Here is a 13,274-nt window from a genome sequence, read left to right as displayed (position 1 = left end):
CTGTGTTTATTGGAGGTTACATTTATGTGCCACTTCACACAGGCCACAGCATTTTGTTTGAGCCCTGTTTTCACCCACAAAGGAGACATTATTAGCTCCAGTATAAATTAGCAGCAGTGACTATGGAAATATTCAATATCATTTAATCCACTCAAAGACCCTGGTAGGTATAAAGGAAATTTCTCTTTGTGTCAGGTGGGGGGTTCAACAAGAAACAGGTGGCAACCTCATATTGGCTAATTTGAGAGCTTTGAATAAAGAGATGCTCTAACAGGTGTGGGCAAGATGAAAAGAATCTACAAGGGTCAGAGAAGTATCTGGAGGTGTTAGGCAAGGGCTGCTATGGTGCCTGGTCCTGGAGGGTCATGGAGTGAGTGGTCACCAGAGCCAGAGGCAGGGCTGGGTGGAGAGGAGCTTGGCTCTCAGCTGAGAGAGCACAGGGAGGGAGCTTCAGAGTGTGGAGGGAAAAGCCCCATCTCATGATCCTCCTGCCCTGGATCTCCTCTGCTGTCTCCTATTGACCAAACTGGACAGGAAGCCAGGGAGGTGGAACTATTGATATGGTTTATGTCCATCAGCCTCTGGGGGCTCCCAGCTGAGGAAGAGAGTGGATTTCAGTTAGAGAATGAGAGCCAGGGAGATTAAATTATGTGCCCAAGATCGGCCATCTGCAATAAGAGCCCAGATCCTAAAACTCTTATTTCCTAACCTGTCAGCACTTCATTATCCAACCATTTATCCAATCACCACTTACTGAAAATAGACTTTGTGCAAATATTGTGCCTAATGAGACCTGGTCCCTGCCCTCCAGTGCTCCCAAAACTAAGGAAGTACAGTTTCTGCCTCTTTCTAGCATCAAAATGCTTTGTAAAACTGATGCATCAAAAAACAGAACAACAACAACAACAACAACAAAAAACCCACAACAGGTCCTAACCCTGCCTTTAAAAGCAAGAGAATCTTTGTAGAAGAGACAGTACTTTTGGTCTTGCTGAATAAGTCTGATCTTCTAGGCTCAGTGGTCAGGAAGGTGTTCCAGGCCAGTGGAGCACCACGTGCAGGGCTGTGAAGATGCTAGATTGTTCTGGGTGCCATGACAGCTTTGCAGGGTTTGGTAGGACCACAGAAGCCAGCAGCGTGGATATTGGAGGCACATGGAAAAGAGGAGGGCCCATTGCATGGTGATGGCCAAAGATTGGGCATGCCTAGGGATGGGGTTTGGCCAGTAACTGTGGCAAAGTTACTGAAGTGCTGGACTGAGCTCCAGATCCTCTGATACCCTGTGCATCACCCCATAGCACATCCCCTTTTCTTATATTTCTAGCTTGGTCCTGACAGCAGGGACAGGAAAGGGAGCTGCTAGGCTTTCACAAGTGGTCCTCTGTGGGCAGCCTAGAGCATCAAGTTCATGGCTTTCTTTGGAAGTTATCACCTCCACTTGAAACTTTGCCCATATGATACAATGTACATTGAATACTCCAAGAGTCCTGGACTGGAAGTTGGGAAACTCTGTCTAGTTTGAGTGCTGCATTATGTAGCTGTGTGACCTAGAAGAGTGTTCAGTCTCTTCTCATTTATTAGTGGTAGTATCAACATCTCTTTTTTGCAGTATTAACTGTGAAATAAGCTGATGCTTTATGCATTTTTATGCAGAAAATGTCTTACGAACTAAAGCACTTTATGAAATATGGACATACAATTACTAGTATAATAAGCTTTGCAAGTTGCTTTAACATCTTTCATATTATGTTTGATCATTAACAAGAATTTTTGGATATTACTTCTTGGAGGGGTTAAATTCTTGGTTATGGTTAAATAAGAGAAATTGCCCACCCCTAAAAACATCTATCACTTTAGAATTCTTGTTACTCCATTCATTACCTTGAATGCATTAAGTAGCGCTGAGATGGAATAACATAAGTTAGTCTTCACGGAGGACACCCTGTGTGCCTGGCTCTTAGCCAGCTGTATGCAGAGCAAGGGAATCAGAAGATACAGAGCAGTTCTTTCCAAGACTTACTGCCTCTGATCAGTAAGGTAGGAAGGTGGCCAACCCTCACCCTGACACCCACTGTGTGGCTTTGAACAGATTACTGGTGCTCTCTGGGCCCTGATTTCTTCATCTGACATATGAACAAGTTGGACCAACAATATTCTTCCAGCTCAAAATTCCATGAAATAGTTACCTTAAAAAAACTACAATCTATCCACATCTGATAACAGCAAAAAAAGTTGTTTTAAAATTCAGAAACACACACACACACACACACACATCTTTTTGTCTTCTCCAATACAACTCCTCACAAAATAAACCTTCAGAGATTCAGAGGCCTCTGCCAAATTGCTACCTCATAGGACAGAGTGCAGCTGGGGGGATCCCTACATTTTACCTACGTGCAATTTGACTTGTGTCATCTATGTTTAAAAAAAAAAATCAAGGAGATATTCTATTTGGCTTTTGAGAGGTTTGAGATATCCATTGTATGAGAATAGTTTTTAAATATTTTAAAGAGAACCCGAACTTTACTGGCATTGTAAAAAAGCAAAATTTGGGGTGTTAGAGACCCATACCAGAGTCTGTTTGGCCACATGGGGTCATCAGCAAGACAAAGTGGAGCTCAATTGTTTAGTAAAGGATGTGGTGAGAATTTGAGCCAGTCAGGAAGTGTTTTGTGTCCACGGGTTTTATGAAGATAATCAAGTACAGAAAAGATAAGGCCCTTCCCTTCCTGCACTTTTCAAAGAAAAGGGATGAGCATTGATCAGCTGCTCTGGTCCCTAACCCCTGCACTAACCCCAAAGGATTTGTTTTTTTCATCTTTATTTTATTCAAAACCAAACTGACACTTGCATTAAGTAATTGGCTTTGCATGGCACGTTTAACCAGCTGGCACTTCAGTTCCAGGGTCCCTGCCACCTCTGAGTTATGCTTTGGGACAACTGCTTGCTGATTTGGAGACTGTTTGCTTATCTGTAGAATGCGGGGGTGGGCACAATCTCTTATGAGGATCATGTGAGAAAATGAGTTCTGAGACACGAGGACGTGGGGATTAACACTAACTCGGACTGTAAGAGTAACTAAATGCCTTGGACCACTCCTAGGTTTGTGTCTCCAGGAAGGATAGGTGTGTATGGGGTTGTTCACAGCTGCTAATTGCACCATGCAGAATTACCTGGGAGCTTTAAAATTTAGAACACCCTGGAAAATCTGATTCAGTTGACCTGGGGAGGAGCCCAGGTCCAGCCGTTAAGTGCCTCAGCTATTGTAACAGGCGGGGAGGCCCCAGGGAGAAAGCAGAGCATCCCTGACTTCTGTCTTATGTCCATCTGCCCAGCATCACTCACGGATGTCTTCTCACCAAACAGGCTGGTGTTTCTTATTCTCAGGTGAAATGTCAAATAATCACACGTTCATTTGCCTTCTGTCTCAAGTCCATGAAAACCAGAAATTCAGAAAATGCCACTGATTGTAAAGAGACCTCCTTCCATTCAGAATTATTTCTGAGTTGACCTTGAGCTTTAAAAAATTCACCACATCCAAATATTCGTAGACATGGATGAGAGGGGGAAAGATATTATTCCTGGTTTATGGAGACACAATATGTGTACCTCTTTATGGGGCAGAGTATGATCATCTGATACATGTATATGGTGTGCAATGTTCAAATCAGAGTGCCTAATACATCTCCTTCAGCCCTCATCATTTCTGTTTATGGGGAATTCTCGTGCTCTTCTGATGGGAAAGGTTTCAAATTACACAGAGATTTTTCAGATCTGATCTATAGGTAAGGAGGAAGTGAAATCCAGGCTTGTGAAACTTAAAAGGAAGCGTTCGTGTATTCTACAATTATTTATTGAGAATCTACTATGTGCTGGGCACATTTCAGATACTAGGAATTAGAGGCCATGGAGCGAGTCCCCTGTGCTCACAGCCAGTGCTCCCTGGTGCTGTAAATGGCCACGTGGAGAGAGATGAAATACACCTTTGCATGTAAGAGAGGTAAGTAGAGAGTCGCTGGCACACAGAGGGAGGTATTTTCCAAGCCAGCCCACTCAGCTTCCTACGGAGCCAGCTCGTCTCAGCGTCCCCCCAAGAATTCACCCCAGCCTCAGGGCTAGCATGACAGCAGGGATGAAGGAAGCAGGTCTTCCAGCTGAGGAGTGCCCCTGGCCCCAGTCTGTGGGTCTTTCTCCAGGGACCTCAGGATCTGCTCAGTCTGAACAACTCTAACATGCTCTTGTCTTGACTCTCACCCGGGAGCAGGTGTGTCTCAGCGGAGAGGAAAGTCTCATTGTGTTTTCTACCTTCACCTTCTATAGGGATCAGGACCTTCACTTCCCTTTCTCTCCCCGGTTAGCCTCAGAAATAACAAGCAAGCCTGGCTTTCCTTGTCAAAGACAGGTGACACCACGGCACCAGCCATCTGTCAGTCCCACTTGTGGAACCCAGATTTACAGCAGGGCACTTGGCACAAAAGATATCATATCAGAGTTGGCTTTGCCATGGTGGAGCTGGAAAGTGCTCTTGAGGGTCTCAAGAGAAGACTGCACCTCATCTTCAGGACCCATGGTCAGGGTGGGACTAGGCAGGAAGAGACAGTCAGGTGGAGTGCTAAGGAGGTGCAAAGGGACCCCATCCCTCAGGGAGTCCACTTGGAGAGGCTGTCTCTTTTCATGCATTTATCCAATAAGGAAGAATGCCACTGTACTGAGTGTCAGGTGCCAAAGCACACGTAATTGCAAATGTCATCCTGGCTGCTGAAATTGCCTGACTGTGAACCAGGCTCAAAAACTCAGGCCAAAGAGCCAGAATATGTTCATGATTTATTTTGGATCAGAAATATATGCTTCCATTTCAACAGCAGAGTTCCCACAGACTTCACAGACCCTGATCTGGGGCTCCTGGGGACACTCCTCAGGTAGGAGAAGAGTCGTGTCAAAGGGTGCACAGCACAGCTGATGTTCCAAGAGCAGCATCCCTGACTTCAGTATCCACTTTGGGCAAACCATTTTGGTCTGGAGGTGATGGTCCCAGTGATCATATTTGGTTAGCTCATTAGTTTGTGGGTTGAAAAAATTTTATAAAGATAATGTATTTGATGGATAAAAGCCTTAGTGGTTTTTTGAATAAGCAGAAAACTAGAATTAAGGAAACAAGGATATATGTGGAAGCATGCTAAAGATTTCTAAAGAGTGTGTATATTAGATCTGATGTTAAAGCCAGGGTGTCTGCTTTTGAGCTTGAAGCCTGACTGGATCCTCAGTGAATGTGTTAGGAGGCAAAGGCGAGTTGTACAAATGGATTGGGTTTTGGTGCGGATCTTAATCTGAAAATAATTAATACCCTTATGGAATCATAAGCAGTTTAAACAATTGAAAATGTGTAACTCAACAAATCGCGTTGTCTTGTTATCCTCGAGAACTCTTGTTATCCACTGGGAATTCACCAATGCAATGCCACCAAACTGTGCTTGCAAAGAAACATTTTATCATAAACATTTCTGCCGCATTTTACCTGATCCAAAAATTAATATTTCATGAAGCAAAAACAATGCTTTACAGTAAGCAATTTTTTTTTCTTCTCAAACATTTCTCATTTATTCCTGGAATATAAAGCTTATAAAAGTACTAGCTTCTGCTTATTTGAAACTTTAAGAAACATCATTATAATGACAATATACCTGACAAGATATAGGAAATGACCAAAAGCAAACTACAAGGTGCTGAAGAAAATGTGTGCATCTGTCAGTCAAGAAGGGAAGATGTAGCTGCAGAGCCCAAACTGGGTCAAGGCTGAAAGATAAGGTCTAAATTAAAGCTTGATGCTTTTTTCTCATTAAAACAGGAAAACAAGAAAAGAAACTCAATATAAAATGCTTCCAACACACATCTGATTCTCTCCACACATATCTAACATACCCAAAATGATAGAGTTGAGGAAGAAAGTAACATTTGTATATTTGGGGAAAGGGCCTGTGTGTGTGTGTGTGTGTATGTGTGTGTGTGTGTGTGAATTTGTGCACACACTTGCAGGAGCTTTCAGTAAGCATGTTGAAAAGACTTCTGAGATGCAGATATTTATTAATTTGGCTGCAATTCAAAATGATATGTAATTTTCTTCTATTTTCATATCAAAAATTAGAAAGCCACATTTTAGCGATGCTCATACTTAGAAAAAAAATGTATGCTGATTGGATTTCTAATTCTAACCCTGGACAGAGCAATCAGCTAAATTTAATTAAATATAAGACTTAATTTTATTGGATTTCCAATGAGTGGAGGCATTTGAAGTCAAATGGATTATTATTATAGATTTTTTTTTCATGGGAATAGAGAAGGCTGCTTTCTCAGTTTTTCTGTTATTAAGTATGGGAGTATTTTTAGAATGATTTTGCAACTGTCTTGGTAACAAGTAACTCCCCTCACATTCCTTAAGGCAATATGCATGTCCATCCATTCGTTACTTGAAATGACTTTGAAAACACCCCTAATGCATTGACACAATCCATAGTTTTTGGGTTTATTACTCTTGGAGCATTTTGTTTTCAAAAGCCATTTCCTTCCCTTCTTCCCTTTGCTATCTAATTCTGCAGAAAGGGTCCCTATACTTCCCTGGGAGAATTTTTCTCTACCCTTTTATTTTGTGTTGTAGTAAACTAGACCCCCTCTTTATCCTCTCCTTTCCGCATTCACCTATTTTGTCTTATATTCATTTCTTTCTTTTATCTACCTTCTTTTTCTTCTTTATCTTCTTCCTTCTTTTCATCTGACCTTCCCTCTCTTTGCTTTTAATACAGAAGCTACTTTACTGTGCAGAGAAAATGAAGCGGTGGCAAGTACATTCACTGTCATCTGGCTGTTTGTCATCCAGCTGTAGTCTACCAGTAGATTACAGCATGGTGTACTTGTGATGTTCACCTAGATCTTAATGAAGTGGTTGCTTAATTTGGCTTTAGGACTTACCTCTGCCTCACCCCTGTTTTCATGAGTCTTTTATAAATGATGGCAGAATCCCACTGCCTAAGGGTGTGACCGCTAGCCCTAAATCAATCAGAACATTCTCACTGTGACTTAGTGTGTATTAAGTGATTAGCACTTGAGGTGTACTGAAATTGTAGGGAAAGAAAGGCAGAAGAAGATGGGCTAAGACTCAGGGCTAGACTGCTGAAGACCCTACCTGCTCCACAGATAGTAAAAGCCAATGGCAAAGGCAATATAGCAATGCATTCTTTCAATACTATTAATTAAGCACCTGCTGTATGCTGGTTATTTTCTGCATAGCTGTTTCATGATATGAGCCTGGAAGAGGTTTGTGAGAAAATTCTAATCCAAAGAGGAAGTAAGAAAGCCCAGGTGTTCTAATTCAGACTGGATCAAGAGGAGCCTAATTTAGGAGAGTAATAATGGTAATAATAATAATTCCATTTACTGTATACCAGAAGCCAAGGTAGCGCATTTTATTCAATTTAGATTCCATCGTGCGGCAATAATCCAAATGACCCAGATTTTTTCAATACTGAGCGATTCTGTCATTTGGTTCAGGGAGAATTCTTCTGAGCCAAATCTGTCAAGTGAAGAAAACACACAGCACGGATCCCGATGAGATCATCCCTTCCTCTGTGACCTCAAGAACACTTGGAACTTCTGATTTGAGCTTCCTTCAGTGTAATTAACTATTTCTTTGTCCCTTCTTCTACTCAGGATCATGCACCTAGCAAGATGTGAGCGGGCCTTTAACCCCAGCTATGCTGAACTCTCCATGGGTTGTCCAACTTAAGTCTCAGTTTCTCTGGTCTGAAAAAATGGGGATACAAGTGCTTGTACTTCCTCGCTCATGGGATTTGGATTTTGAAGACCAAATGAGATCATAGAAGTTAAAGTCCCTCATAAACTTTAAATCATCATGCAAGTATAATTGAACAAATAGTTATTGGGCTGTTTCTATGAAGATGCTGAGGATCTGAAATTGGCAAGGAAAGTGTTCAAAAGCAATTTCTATGATTTTTCACATAATCTTAAAATTTTCAGAGGGTCATCTAAGAAATTTTAAGACACCTCCAAGGCTTTGCTAGATGACTGATAAAAATATATACAAATATGATGAGATTTGCTTTTTGTAAAAATCACCCTAAAATAAAACTTCTCTAGGTCTAAAATCTTAAAAAGAGCAAAAGGTAAAAAACATCTACTGAAGGTATATATGAATATAAAATAAGATCATGATTATAATGCTAACAATAATAATCATAGCCATTATCATGTATTTTGCACTTAATAGTCATTACGACATGTGTTTTTTTTTTCATGCTAAATTTCTTCTTTAATCACAGATCTGAAATTTCGTTGTAAAATGAATACATGAAGAATGCATGAAGTACTGAGGGGTTAAATGACTTGCCTGAATTCCTACTCCCAAGTGTCTGAATTCAAACCCAGGCTATCTATTTTTCTGACTGGATGGGTGGTGTGGTGGAAAGAATTTGGAAACAGAGGAAGAGGTGGGTGGGAGGAGTGTGAAGATGGCTTCATGAAATGTCCACATAGGTGGAGCTGACCAGGAGATTCCCCAGTCCTGCCCGTGTGTGAGGAGGCCTACACATTTGTGGGCTGAAAACATCTGTATATAGTCAGTGCTGAGTCAGACTGGCCCTGGGTGCCTTCCAAGGCATTGGCTACCAGTAGTAGCTCAGGACACCCGGCTCTTGCAGTGGCAGTTGTGACTCTGCTTACCAAGTACCTCCCGCTAGAAATTTGTTATCCTGAGAGCAAACATGCCAATCATCAGAACTCATGACTCGAATCCGGTTTGAATGAAGTAACAACTCATGTATGTAAAGGCCAGAACGCTAGATAGGAACAACCGCCTGCACTCTATCAGCATGAAATGGAAAGTATGAGTCTGAGAGGGCATGAAAATGCAGGTCCTCAAGGAGTCCACAAAGATTTAACCCTCTCAGCGGCTGTGCTGGGCTGCCAGTCAGCCTCGACTTTATCTCAAACTAAATTCAACAGAGAACCTACCGGGATCAAAGGTTGTGAAACAAATAGATGGTGTTGAATTTTCATATGTGTCCAGACCTTTTGAATCATTTGATTTTGCACGGAAACAGTTGTCATAGTGCCATTTAGGTGTGGCGCTCCATTTGTCAAGCTTAGGTATGAGGGAGGCAGTATTTTGAATAAAATCACCAATAAATCTTTCGAAAACCACACATTTTGCTAATACTTGTGGCACATCTATGAGTCCTAAAATGCTGTTGGTTAGTTGGAAAGAATGTGACAGCAAAAAGAGCCTCAATTGGATGAAAAATGTTTATCCTTGAGATCCATTACCCAGTATAGTGAATATGGTGGATAATGTATTGCACATTTCAAAATTATGAATAGAGTTCATTTCAAATATTCTAACCACAAAAATAAGTTACTTAAGGTGATAGATATGTTAATTATCTTGATTTAATTATTACATCATGCATGAATAAATCATAACATTGCTTTTTACCCCATAAGTTTACACACACACACACACACAACTATTTTGTCAAATAATAATTAAAAATTAAAAAAGAGAAAGTTATGGTATGACCATAACTCTGGATACACCCAGAATGGCATCAGCACTATATAAAAAATAGGATCTTGGGATCGAGGTGGACCTGGATGCCATTCGTCTTATTCTCTGATTTACTGTGTGGCATAGACAAGGTATGGAGTCTCTTCTAAAAAGGAAGAATAAGTATATATATTAAAATCTGAGAAACACTGAGTAATCAATGTCTGACACATATCAAGCCCTCAAATGGCCATCTGCAAATCAAAATTATATGAAGGACATGATTCAAATTAAGCATAATAATTAGGATGATTCTCAAAATACTCTGTCACTAAAGTAACAACAACAAAGATTACCAAAAAAAAAAAAAGCCCTGTGGTAGCTTTTTTCCACTGTTCTTTTTTTAGTGGTTATTTTATTTTTTGAATTGTAATACTTAGCTTGATGCTTCTCAGTTTCAGTGATAACTTGCTTTGCACTGGAAATTTTTTGTTGAGTCTGTTTAAATCTTAAATACGAGTAGATCCAACACATATCTCTCTGTTTAATAATTTAATCCCATTGCACATTCTCTCTTTCCCATGCTTGGAGGGCTAGGCACAGCCTGGAGGGACTCTGCAGAACTCTGACCTTGGCAGAACGTGGCTGTGGGTTGTGGTGGGGATGGGACTGGTTTAAGGTAGTAGTATGCTCTAGATCTAGCTCTTACTTGCCCTGTGACCTTGGCGCAGTGCTGCCCAGCTGCCATTCACCCACCTGCTGAGCATCTGTTCTGTATCCAACATTGTTGTATTACCTCTCAAACTCACAGTACCTCACAAAGTGTACTATGCCAACCAGTTTCAAATTAAAAATCACCAAAGCAGCAAAAAGAAGATCAGAGAGATTCAGCCATTTACCCAAAGCCACGCAAACCACATGCTTGATTCATATCCAGTTTTGATTGATCTCAAAGCCCTTTCTCTTTCCATCTTACCATGCTGTACACTGCCATCAACTTCTTGGAGCCTCAGTTTCAACATCTCTCGACTGATATAATACATGCTGTCCTGCTTCATCAGGTTGTTAAGATCATTAAGTGAGAAAACATGTCCTCAAAGGCTCTGGAGACTGTACAAAGCTATGCAACTGTGGTATATTATGATTCTCTAATGAGATTATTAAAATATTCATACATCTGTGTGTATTAATAAACCCCACAGTAATTGTGGGCATGTTTTAATGAATAAGGTCAGAGTTGATCTGAGGCGAGGAAGGAGAAGTAACAGAGAAATAGGCCAATATTTATTATGTATGTACTGTCAAGTACATACTATATTCTATATAATATTTCTTTTAAATATCATATTATCGAGTCTAAATAATTCTCCATGTAAGTCTAATGTGATCTGGTTCCATTACAAAGATGCAGGGATCCAGGAGCAGAGATAAAGAAAGATGCCTGGTCCCAGGGGCAGTTATGACCCTGACTGGCTCGGTCAGGCATTGAATCCTAGTCTTCCAAGACAGGAGTTGGCTGATGGCAAAGTGGGGCCAGAAATGGGCTCTCCAGGGTCGGCCAGATGGTAAAGAAAGTTGCAGCTTTTGGTTTCAGCATGGCTTGTGTATGGAGTCTTCCACAAGGACTGTCTCCGTGGAGAACGGAAGCAGAAATACCACCATTAAGATGTCCAATGTCAAAGACCAACCACTCCAGGACTGAGGTTCAAGAATGAGCTCTATGAAGCCGCACACAAACAGCCCACTACCCCTGTCAATCAGCTTTCGGGGAGAAGCAGTTTAGACTTGGATTCTGGTACTGAATTCATTACTGTCTGGGAAAACTTGAACATGTTGCTTGGACCCCTCAAATTCTTCATCTATGAAGCAGGGAAAATAATAGCGAGCACTCAAAGTCAAGGACAAGGGTAGGTGGGCTCACACACTTGATATGGCTGGAAGGAGCCATTTTCTCTCAAGCTTCTCAGAGAATTTCTGAAGCTCCGCCATTGCTCTGGTAGGTCTTCAATTAGCCAGACTTACCAATGCCTTCCTGATCTTTGAACTGACACTGGACACCATCATAGGAGCCGCAGGTAAGAGACTATGGTGAAAAACAACTAAGTGGCTATGAAGGAGGGGCAGTCCTGCTGGTAGCATCTTAAATCAGACTGCCTCTGATGACACTCTCCTTTCTCTCTCTCTCACTCCACTTTATTTGTTCTCTCTGAGAAAAGCCTGGAGGAGAAGCCTCCTGGCACCACTGGAGGGCAAGCATTTCATCCCAGCTTTAATCTCACCCTCGAGTCTTCGCCCTGAGAGGGGAAGGATTCTGCCTGATTCCAAAGTGTACATTTCCCACACCAAAGCCCATAGAGAAATGTGTTAACTTAGAAGATAGAAAATGCCTTTCTATGGGGCTCTGGGAGTCAGCCTCTGCTTTGAGCAACCTCTTTTGACTTGAGGCTGCCTTCCTGGGGTCTGTCCTAATGAAGGTCAGCCCAGAAAGCCTGCAAATCACCTGGTCTTTAGGCTTTACCAGCACACAGTTGGGGGTCCAAGCTCTGGGAAGAGCAGATTTCAGTCTTTTAATTTTTTTTATAGGTGGGCATCTTGAAACCTTTCCCTGCAAGATGAAGGGGACCCTAGGGCCCTGGCTAAGGGAGCCATCGTCCTCTTGGGCATTTGATGCTATAGAGGAGGCCCAGGCTCTCATGTTAGGGAAGGCTTTTCTTGTTTGGTGTGGCTCTCTTTCCTTAGGATCATTTATAGCAGGGAGGTGACCGTGAGTCCCCCACGCAGAAGCAGCTGGCCTGTTTGGTTTACCTGAATAGCCTGCAGAGTACCAGGAGCCCAGGATTGCAGTGTCTGTGGCCCATGAGGGGGCCTCGCAGCAGCATAGTGCAGAACCCAGGGAGCTGGGGGTCCGTCAGGGAGGGAGTCCGATTGTTCTTCCCTGCTGAGCGGGGTCCTTCTGCAGAAACCTTCTCAATTGTCCGTTTTAGTTTTGATTTCCTGTGAAATGAGGTCACAGACCTGGGGAGGCGTGACCTGTGGACAGGCAGGACTTCCTCTTCTTGAGATGAAGTACCACAAATGAAGGTGTGAGAAGCTGAGGTCTCCCAATCCAAAGCTGTCCTTACAGGGACACAGTGGTGGTTGGCGACTCTTCACAGTCACCAGAATGTCCTGCTGGGCAGCACTCACACCTAACAGCGGGGCTTCCCTGGTTCTTTCAGGTGCAAACTGCATTCATTCACCTTGTGATCTGATGGCTTCCTAAGCTGTCCAAGACGCATGCACCAGACCCCTCAGAGAGAACACAGGGACTGGGAAACGAAGTGCCTGGCTCTTATTCTTGCTGTGTTCATTATTAGCTATGGGTTCATTTATTTCTCAAGTAATTCTCTTGTCTTTGATGGAGAAATAACAATACTTATATTTCAGAATTATTGTAAGAAATGGACGCAGTCGTGTAAATAAAGTCACGTAGCACTATTTTCATCACAGACTAGGTGCTTAATATACTTTAATTTCTTTCTGCCTGACCTTGATACTTTAAAGAGGGCCTCACCTGTGCCTGTCACCCTCTTCTGGGTACTTGTCAGCTCCATACTTTAGTTTTAGATAAATTGATGTTATGGATGTTGTATTCCAATAACAAACCCCCACAGTATTTATAGTAAATTAAAAGGCACTTCATTTGTTGGGTAAATAACTCTAGTTTGGTTTTAAAAGACGG

At 42.0% G+C, this 13,274-nt stretch overlaps 1 protein-coding gene across 4 annotated transcripts in view; it reads right to left on the bottom strand.

Moving 5' to 3' along the window:
- The window catches only part of Clnk (cytokine dependent hematopoietic cell linker), a 185,184-nt gene that overhangs the window by 138,836 nt on the left and 33,074 nt on the right, over positions 1-13,274 (bottom strand). Inside the window, exon 1 of one of the 4 annotated variants that reach the window (XM_046423788.2) lies at positions 12,359-12,524. The exons of the other annotated variants lie outside the window; for them this stretch is intronic. The gene's annotated coding sequence lies outside the window, so the exon portion shown is untranslated. Of the gene's footprint in view, positions 1-12,358; positions 12,525-13,274 lie in introns of those variants that run through there. 4 annotated transcript variants of the gene reach the window in all.

The sequence above is a fragment of the Marmota monax genome, unplaced genomic scaffold (assembly GCF_021218885.2).
Source record: "Marmota monax isolate L192 unplaced genomic scaffold, Marmota_monax_Labrador192_F-V1.1 WCK01_AAM20220418_F8-fsc00009, whole genome shotgun sequence".
Taxonomy (NCBI): domain Eukaryota; kingdom Metazoa; phylum Chordata; class Mammalia; order Rodentia; family Sciuridae; genus Marmota; species Marmota monax.
Note: the sequence above shows the minus strand (reverse complement) of the source record. Positions and strands in the feature narration are given on the sequence as shown.